General features: G+C 48.1%; 1 protein-coding gene across 1 annotated transcript in view; it reads right to left on the reverse strand.

Moving 5' to 3' along the window:
• TRAF3IP2 (TRAF3 interacting protein 2) overlaps positions 1-7,197 on the reverse strand; it is a 28,018-nt gene extending 20,821 nt beyond the window's left edge. The window contains exon 1 of the mRNA XM_009326414.1: positions 7,185-7,197. The gene's annotated coding sequence lies outside the window, so the exon portion shown is untranslated. The remainder of the gene's footprint in view (positions 1-7,184) is intronic.
• Between the last annotated feature and the right edge of the window lie 370 nt (positions 7,198-7,567).

A 7,567-nucleotide genomic window follows, 5' to 3' on the forward strand; every position in this document is an offset into this window, starting at 1 on the left:
GGAGGTAATTTCTGCACCTGACAAAAGAGCAGGCTGCTTAGGTCTGGAGGTTTGGCTCAGGCGTATTCCAGGGAATACAATCACTTGCAAGTGTTTTACTCCGGACCTTGTAATAATAGCTTCACACGGATGCCTCGGATCTAAACCTCACCACACACCTAGCTGAGTAATTTCAACTCCAAAACTTGTTTCCAAGTGTTGCTGCTTATTTTATCAAACCACTTCATCCACCCTATTATCACATGGCTGTTGTTGTTTCAAATTATTGAAAATTAAAAGACATTTTAGAGACTTCAGTTACTGTTTGGATTTTTTTTCTCTCCCTTCAGAATGGGCTTGGGCCCAAACATCAAAACTGTCACTTTCTTTTGGAGGTGCTGTCAGTAAATTTGGTCCAGTCAAGCGATCCCTGATGATGGATGCCTCTGCTCCACCTTCACTCAGAACGACAGCAGCAGTGATGGGTGAATGCTGAGTGAGCTTCGGGAAGTGCAGCCATCTTCATCCTCTTGTACAGGGGTGCATATTAGCTTGCTCCCAGCAAATTTTATCTGTTACCGTGGTGTATAGAGAAACAAGCCCTGTGCTCATTTCCCCAGCCATTTTCCTTCTATCACATTGGAGAAGCTAAAGTCCCAAGTAGGAGAGTTCTCAGAGAAGAATGGACTAAGCACTCAAGCAACGGGAATGACAATGTTTGGCAACAGAATCTGGCTTGAAAGCCTGGTAAAGACAGTCAAAATCACAACACGTTTGACGAGCTTTTAGCAATCCAAGGACTTCTCCCAACTTCAGTCACAGTAGCTTGAACAGAAAGGTCAAGTGAAGAACATATTCAAATGACCACGGTATTAAAAACAGTTGAACAGGATCACAGAGAGGTATAAGGCAGTGTCCCAACCTTTACCCTGACTCCCACAGCGATTCTGTAAAAGCAAATGATGTGCCCCATGCTACAAGGCAAGAGTGAGGCTTTACATTCATGCTGATCAGATCGAATGACATGTATTTTCCCCTGAAAGTACCTCTGGCATAGAAAATTCTGGGTGTAACATTTGCTGAGAAGCAGGATAAAAACTGTGCTTTGCTGCTGGGCTGCAATGTAAATATTCCTCCTCTGTGTAACTTAAAACCCATCTATGCAGAAGATTTACCATATATTCATACATATCCTATGTTGTAATAAGCACGTCCACAGGGAGAGTTATCCTGGGATAATTACAGTGGGATAATCACGCTGGTAAATTTGCCCATGCAGGCAAGTCCTCGGAGCAGCTATTAGTTGCACCAACACAGTGAACACGCTGCTGCTCTGACAGCTGCATCCCCCTGTGTGAGAGCGCTGGGTCGGTGCCAAACCAGCTCCTTCCCATACAAGCACCCAGGCTTGAAATCCTGACGGGCAGCTCACCACCATCACACATCTCTCCCTGAGGTTTGCATCCCTTTTTTTCCTCTACGCCACGTCACTAATGCCAGCCCTGCTCGCTGAGTCACGGTTCTCTGACAGTCATAACGGATGTGATGGGAAAGGGAAAACCTCAAGCTCTCATAATCAGCACAGGACCGTGACAGGGACTTGCGCTGCGCTCTCCTGTGCGGCGGTGGCTTTAAAACGTCCTTTGCCTGGGACCTTTGGTCAGGTGGCGGTTTAAATGATGACTGCCCTGTGGTGGTGACTCACCAGGACGGTACAGCGCAAAGTCAGATTTACACGAATCAGGGTGTAAAGCTGCCGAGTGGTCCCCTGCCAGACTCAGAGAAGCACCTGTGAAGGTTAGGTGTCAAACTCCCTGCGAGGCATCTGCCTTTCGCTCATCTCAACAGCTTTGTAAACCTGACCCTTGGATCACCTGGCCTCAAAGTGCCTGCTCAGACATGCTTCGACTTGTGGGTATCTCCATTTGCTTGTAAGCTGAATGACGTGCACTCAAGGAGCACAAATCACATTGCAAACTCTTACTCCCCCCCACCGAGCATCTCCAGTGAACTGGTTCCTTGTGCAAAATTCACCTGGTGTTCACAAAGCCCAAGCTTAGCTGTGGGGTACAGGGGTACAGCTTCACCTCTTTAGCTACATGTGTTGTCTGAGCATCCCTCCCATTAGATATAATCCTTAGCAAACACCCAAACATGGTTTTTCACAAAGAAAATTGTAATGCCTCATACACTAAGACGTTTCTTTGATGGTCTCTGAAGTAGTCAGATCAAAATGTTAGGAAACACTTTGAATTCAGATCCTCTATATTCAACAGCCTTTAGTTTAGCACCGTGACAAGAAGAACAGATTTCTGTGGAGAAACGGAGCAGTCAGTCCAGAATTCAGTGAAGTAAATGGGAATCTCTCTATTGGCTTCAGTAGGTTTTGGATCGGGTGTCAGATGGGATTTAAAAGTTACTAAATTCCTTCGGAGGCTACAACCTCCAAAGCTTTTGGTCTTTTTTTTTTTCATTCCATTGCTAACATCTGGCTATCTGTGAAATGGATCATGCACAGACTGTGTGAACCTAATGAAAGGCACAACATGGGCAGAGAAAATTCAGACTTCTTTTCTTCAAGTTTGTTATTTAGTGTATTTACTCTGCCTTTGGAGGAGGGATATTAAGACTTTATTAAGCTGTATTGCAAATGATCAGCTACCAAACTCTTCAAATAGCTTACTTCAGAATAGTTTAAAAATGTCTTTCCTATTAGTTTAGCCCTCTGAAAGGATAAATGCCTCTTTATCTCTCAAATCAACTTAATATTTAAATGACAGCCTTATTTCCTTCCTGTGTAACATGAGCTAAACATTATGAAAATTGCTCCAAATATCTGAGTAAAAATAATTGGTCAGACAGAAGAGAGACCTGATTCCATCACTTGTATTTTTACCTGCAAAAGCTTCTAGTTTTTTAAAATATGATTTTGCTTAGACCCTGCTGCAGGATAGCTGAGCAGCGAAAGCTGAGCTTTGATACCCACGCACAGCCCCTCCTCCCACAGAGCCGAGGTAGGAGGCACCGAGGGGCCGAGGGCTTTACTGTTAAAACAGACACATCATTAAAAAGGAGGAAAAGTGACTTCATCCTCCTCCTCCCTCAGTAGCTCTGATTGGAGAGAGAAGCTGTTATAACAGCAGAGCTCTGTGTGTAGAGATGGCCCTGAGGACAAATTAACCCCAGGACATGCTGAACACTTTTTGAGCAATGCTGGCAATGGTATGTGGATGGGAATTCCCGAGAGAAATCCCCACGCTGCTGGAAATGTTACAGATGATTCAGAAACATCCTTCTCCAACAGCAGTGCTTCAGGACGTTGTTTCTGCTCTGCTGAAGATCCTCGGCTTTTGGAAAAAGACCCAACGCTGAGCCCATTATCCCGGTATTTTATGTTGCCTCGTGCCGCAGAGTTTCATTAGGTTTCCTTTGACTTTTCTAGTTAGCTTATCCTGCGAGTATAGTTATGCATAGGACAGAAAAATCACTGGCTTAGGTCTCCCATGTTGAAGAATTAGGGTAAAGGAATGCTTCAGCATATTGAAATACCCTCAGAAACATGTAGCCTGATCCCTTTTCTGGCACGGAGACCGCTGGAGAGCATAGATCGTGCCCAATCTCGTTTCCAAAGACACTGCAGCTTCAAGTCAGATCATATTGCCAGAAAGCTTCAAGAATTTAATATCCCCCCTGCACCTATGACTATGCAGGAGATTACTGATAACCAGCTGGAGCTGTTGCATATATTCCTGCTTGTAATAAAGTGAAGAGGCCCTTCCTAAAGGGACAGAGTAGCCAGGCCTGGACTTCTCTCAAAAATGTTGAGGGAACTCCTTAAACCACCCTTTCTCCTTCTTTTCCTTCCTCTGCTCATACACCCGGTTCTGTAACGTGCATTAATTCAGCAAATAACCTTCCCAGGTGGGTGCTCAGTGACCCAAGCTCCTGGGAAGAAACCCCATCCTAGCTCCCTTGTGAGGCTTTCCCACCCCTGGAGAGGTTCTTCCACTGCTCCTGCCAGGGAGCCAGGAGGGAGGCTGCCCAGCCCTCCTGCTCACGGCTGGCCGCTGCTGGGGATGGCCGCTCCTGGGAAGCTGCAGGGAGAGCATAAATGAAGGGGAACAAATTCTTCTGCAGGTCGGTAGAGATGAGCCTGAGCACTCAAGTTCGAAGCAAGGGCCAAACTACCCTAAAAAACATCCGACGGAGGCAAGGGGCTGGCCAGGGAGAGGAAGGGTGTTGGGCTCGGGCTCATCTGTGCAGTTTTCTTGCGGCTGATTGTGAAATCTGTCAGGTATTTCATCTGTTTCCCAGCACGAAGACTTGTCAGGGTGCACTGACCCAAAACACAGACTAACCATCTATCTGCTTTTGATTAGAAAACTTCTGTCATGAAGAAACAGAAGACAGACTGCAACGCAAGCATAGCTGCGCTCCCCGTCACTTCCGGAGAGGGGGGAAATATCTTTGCTCTTCTGATCAAAGTTATATTTGTCTACATTGTTAAAAAAGAAAATATTAGGATGAGAAAGAAACCTTGCCTTCCTTGGCACACAACACACAAGGGAAGGGTTTTTTATTCACCAGTCATGACATTTCTGAACTGGCACGGGTAGAGATTAAGGCAAAGCTGAGATCACAAGGGGTGGGGATGGACAGGAATTTCTTGATTTCCAAATAATTCTGTGCACACTGGCTGAATCCTTTAAGCTCCCTGGTGCTGCTGATACCCATCTGCAGGATGGGAGTAAGCGGATGCAGAATTTGCAAGCTGCTGTGCGGATGCACACGTTGAGATTGCAACAAATGCTGTAGCCATGGGATCAGATAAGCATAAGTGTGTAAGTACACTTGCCTTAAGTGCAGCTTTCTCTACAGAAACACTAGACACAACTTTCCTCAAAAAAACCCCAGAGACAAATCCTTTTAGAAAGAGCAAGTGCAAATGTGGGAACTGTTTTGGGTCTACAACCTAAATAAACACAGCCAAGGAAATCCAAGCTCCAGAGTTTCACACTTCACCATGAAGCATTTTGGCTGCTGTCATCACGGACGCTTACCCTCTCCCTTGGCTACCCTCCACAGCGAAGACTAAGGCAATGTGTCATGTTCCTAGCCCAGATTTTAAGCCCTCTAGGGCAGGTAATGTTTATTTTTACGACTTCTGGAAATAGTAGAAAAAGAATATGAAAACAATGATGTTCCTCTTCCACACTGACTATGTGGTTGCTCTTACATATTTTCTGCAGCCTTGGCATGAAAGTCTACATACATCAGGAGAACAGGAGAACATACTTCTAACCCTCCCTGCATGGCAAACATCACGTTCCCTTTTGCAGCACTAATGTTGCTTCACTGGGCAATCCATGGTGCAAAGGCTAGCGTAGACCTGATATTTTTTGCCTCTTTAGCGTAGACTTCGATATGCATGTAATAGGAATGCTAGGCAATAAGCAGTAAGAAACTAGAAATGCAACACCGTCAAGCAGGATCCAAACAGGCATCTCACATATAGGCATTCCCTGCCAGTTTTCTAATATTTGTGAAATATGAAAACATCTGCAATGATCTTAGGTATCCTTAAAAATGTGCTTGTTTTCCAGAGATTACTTCTCACCCATTTCTGATGCTGATAAAACTCCCATAGGCACTGAATAACCCCCAAACCGGGATATCCCACGGTGCTGGTACATCTGAAAATCCTGGCACAAAATTGGGGCTGGCTGAGTGGGTTTGGACAGGGGACCACCCCGAGAGGTGTAAATATCCCCAGCCTGCTTTCCTATAGCTTCATGCCTTACATTGGAACCTCCGGTTCCTAATAAGGGAAAACCTCCAGCATTTCACGGGGCTGATGTATCCCTCGTCCCTAACCGCTCTCCCTGCTCTGCAGCGCGAGGGCTGCGGGGCGCGTGGGTGGTGGGAGGGTGCAGGGAAGCCTGGGGGACCTGACGTGTCTCCCTCAGCTGGCGTGAGAACAGCCTTGCTCACTTGCTTTCATGAAACGTGCAGAAATGTATATATCTTTCAGACATGTACCCTCTGCCAAACTTCAAAAGCCACTGCTGGGGGTGGAGGGCACTGACAGACACGAACGCCATAATTGCACATGCCTTGTTTTCTGCCTTCGAAAGACAAAAAGAAAACCCAGCCCCATAAACAAAAAAAAAAATACAGCATGCTTCAAGACATTGCCGGTGCTCAGCAAGAGCAAGCCCGACCTCAGGGGCTGGCGGCGTGGCAGGCGGCAGCACAATTGGCAGATGCTCGCCAGCAGCTGGCGGCATTGGTGAGCGCTCGCCGGGGCACCGGCCCTGCCGCCTGCGCCCCTCGCGCCGCCATCTTTGGCATCACCCGCTGCGGGGCTCACAGCCCCGTCTGGTGGCGGTGGGGCATCGCCGCCCACCCGAGATGGCACGGACGAGGCCAGGCCAGGCCTTGAACCCACCCAGGGCTTGCAGGAAATGGGAATTTCTAGTCTGGTGGTTGCCGGCAGTGTTCAAGGACCGGTAAGCCAGACCTGCTGTTCTCATTGCCAGCCAACGCTAGTCCTACAAAACCTGCATCCTGAAACAATCAGTTACTGCGTGAAATGGGAACAGGTTTTATATGGCTGATTTTATTCTAATTAAAAAGAAATACTACTGGCTCGCTCCCACTGTTTCCATACCAATGCCAGGGAGAATGGTGCAAATGGGGTCTATAATCCTGTTTTCTTCATGCTTTCCAGCCACCTCTCCCTCTCCAGGTCTGTGGATCTGTCCTACGCAGCCTTCAGCAGCGCTGCAGGGAGAGGAGAGGAGAGGAGAGGAGAGGAGAGGAGAGGAGAGGAGAGGGCCATTGGCCGACAAGCCACCGTGAGCTTGCACAGCCGTGCAGGGCGGGAGCGGGATCAGGCCTGGCTGCCAGGCATTGCCAGGCAGCTATGTAAATAGGCAGGACAACATTTCGACACCAGGCGTGTCCGTTCCCAGTGTTTACCCCAAACCCCTCCTGATTTAAAAAAAAAACAACAAAACTGCAGTGAAATGGCTGAAACATGTTGTAACCATCTGTGAAACTCAGGCTATCATTACACGAGAGGAGGGGGGGAAAGGGAGCGAGGCAACAATTTGAGGGAAAAAACCCCCACCGAGAGCCAGAAGTGGGTCAACAGCTAATTACAAACAGGGACCGAGAAAGGCAGCATCTCTATCACTTCTTACCTTGCGGGTGAGGGAGGCTTGCGCTGAGCTGACCGAGGAAAGCGAGAGGGCTGGCGTGCCTCCTGCACACCCCGTCGCTCTCTTGGCGTGCCTGGGTCTCCTTCCTCGGGCTGGCCGGGCTTTTTTTTTTTTTCCCCCCTCTTTTTACGACACCCTCCCTGCCTCTCCCAGGTAAGCGGCAGAACTGGCTCTGCAGCAGGAAGTGGAAGAGGCATGCACGGCACGGCACAACGCGGCGGCGGCGGTGGGAGAGCCTCCGCGGGGGAGTGACACTTTGAAGCTTAAAACTCTCTCGAAATGCCTGCGTGTGGCTCGCTCCCTCTCTCGTAGGAAGCCAGGCTGCCTCTGCGTGAGCCCCGCAGATGAATAACTGTAGGGGAAAC

Source organism: Pygoscelis adeliae, unplaced genomic scaffold (assembly GCF_000699105.1).
Source record: "Pygoscelis adeliae isolate BGI_AS28 unplaced genomic scaffold, ASM69910v1 Scaffold206, whole genome shotgun sequence".
Taxonomy (NCBI): domain Eukaryota; kingdom Metazoa; phylum Chordata; class Aves; order Sphenisciformes; family Spheniscidae; genus Pygoscelis; species Pygoscelis adeliae.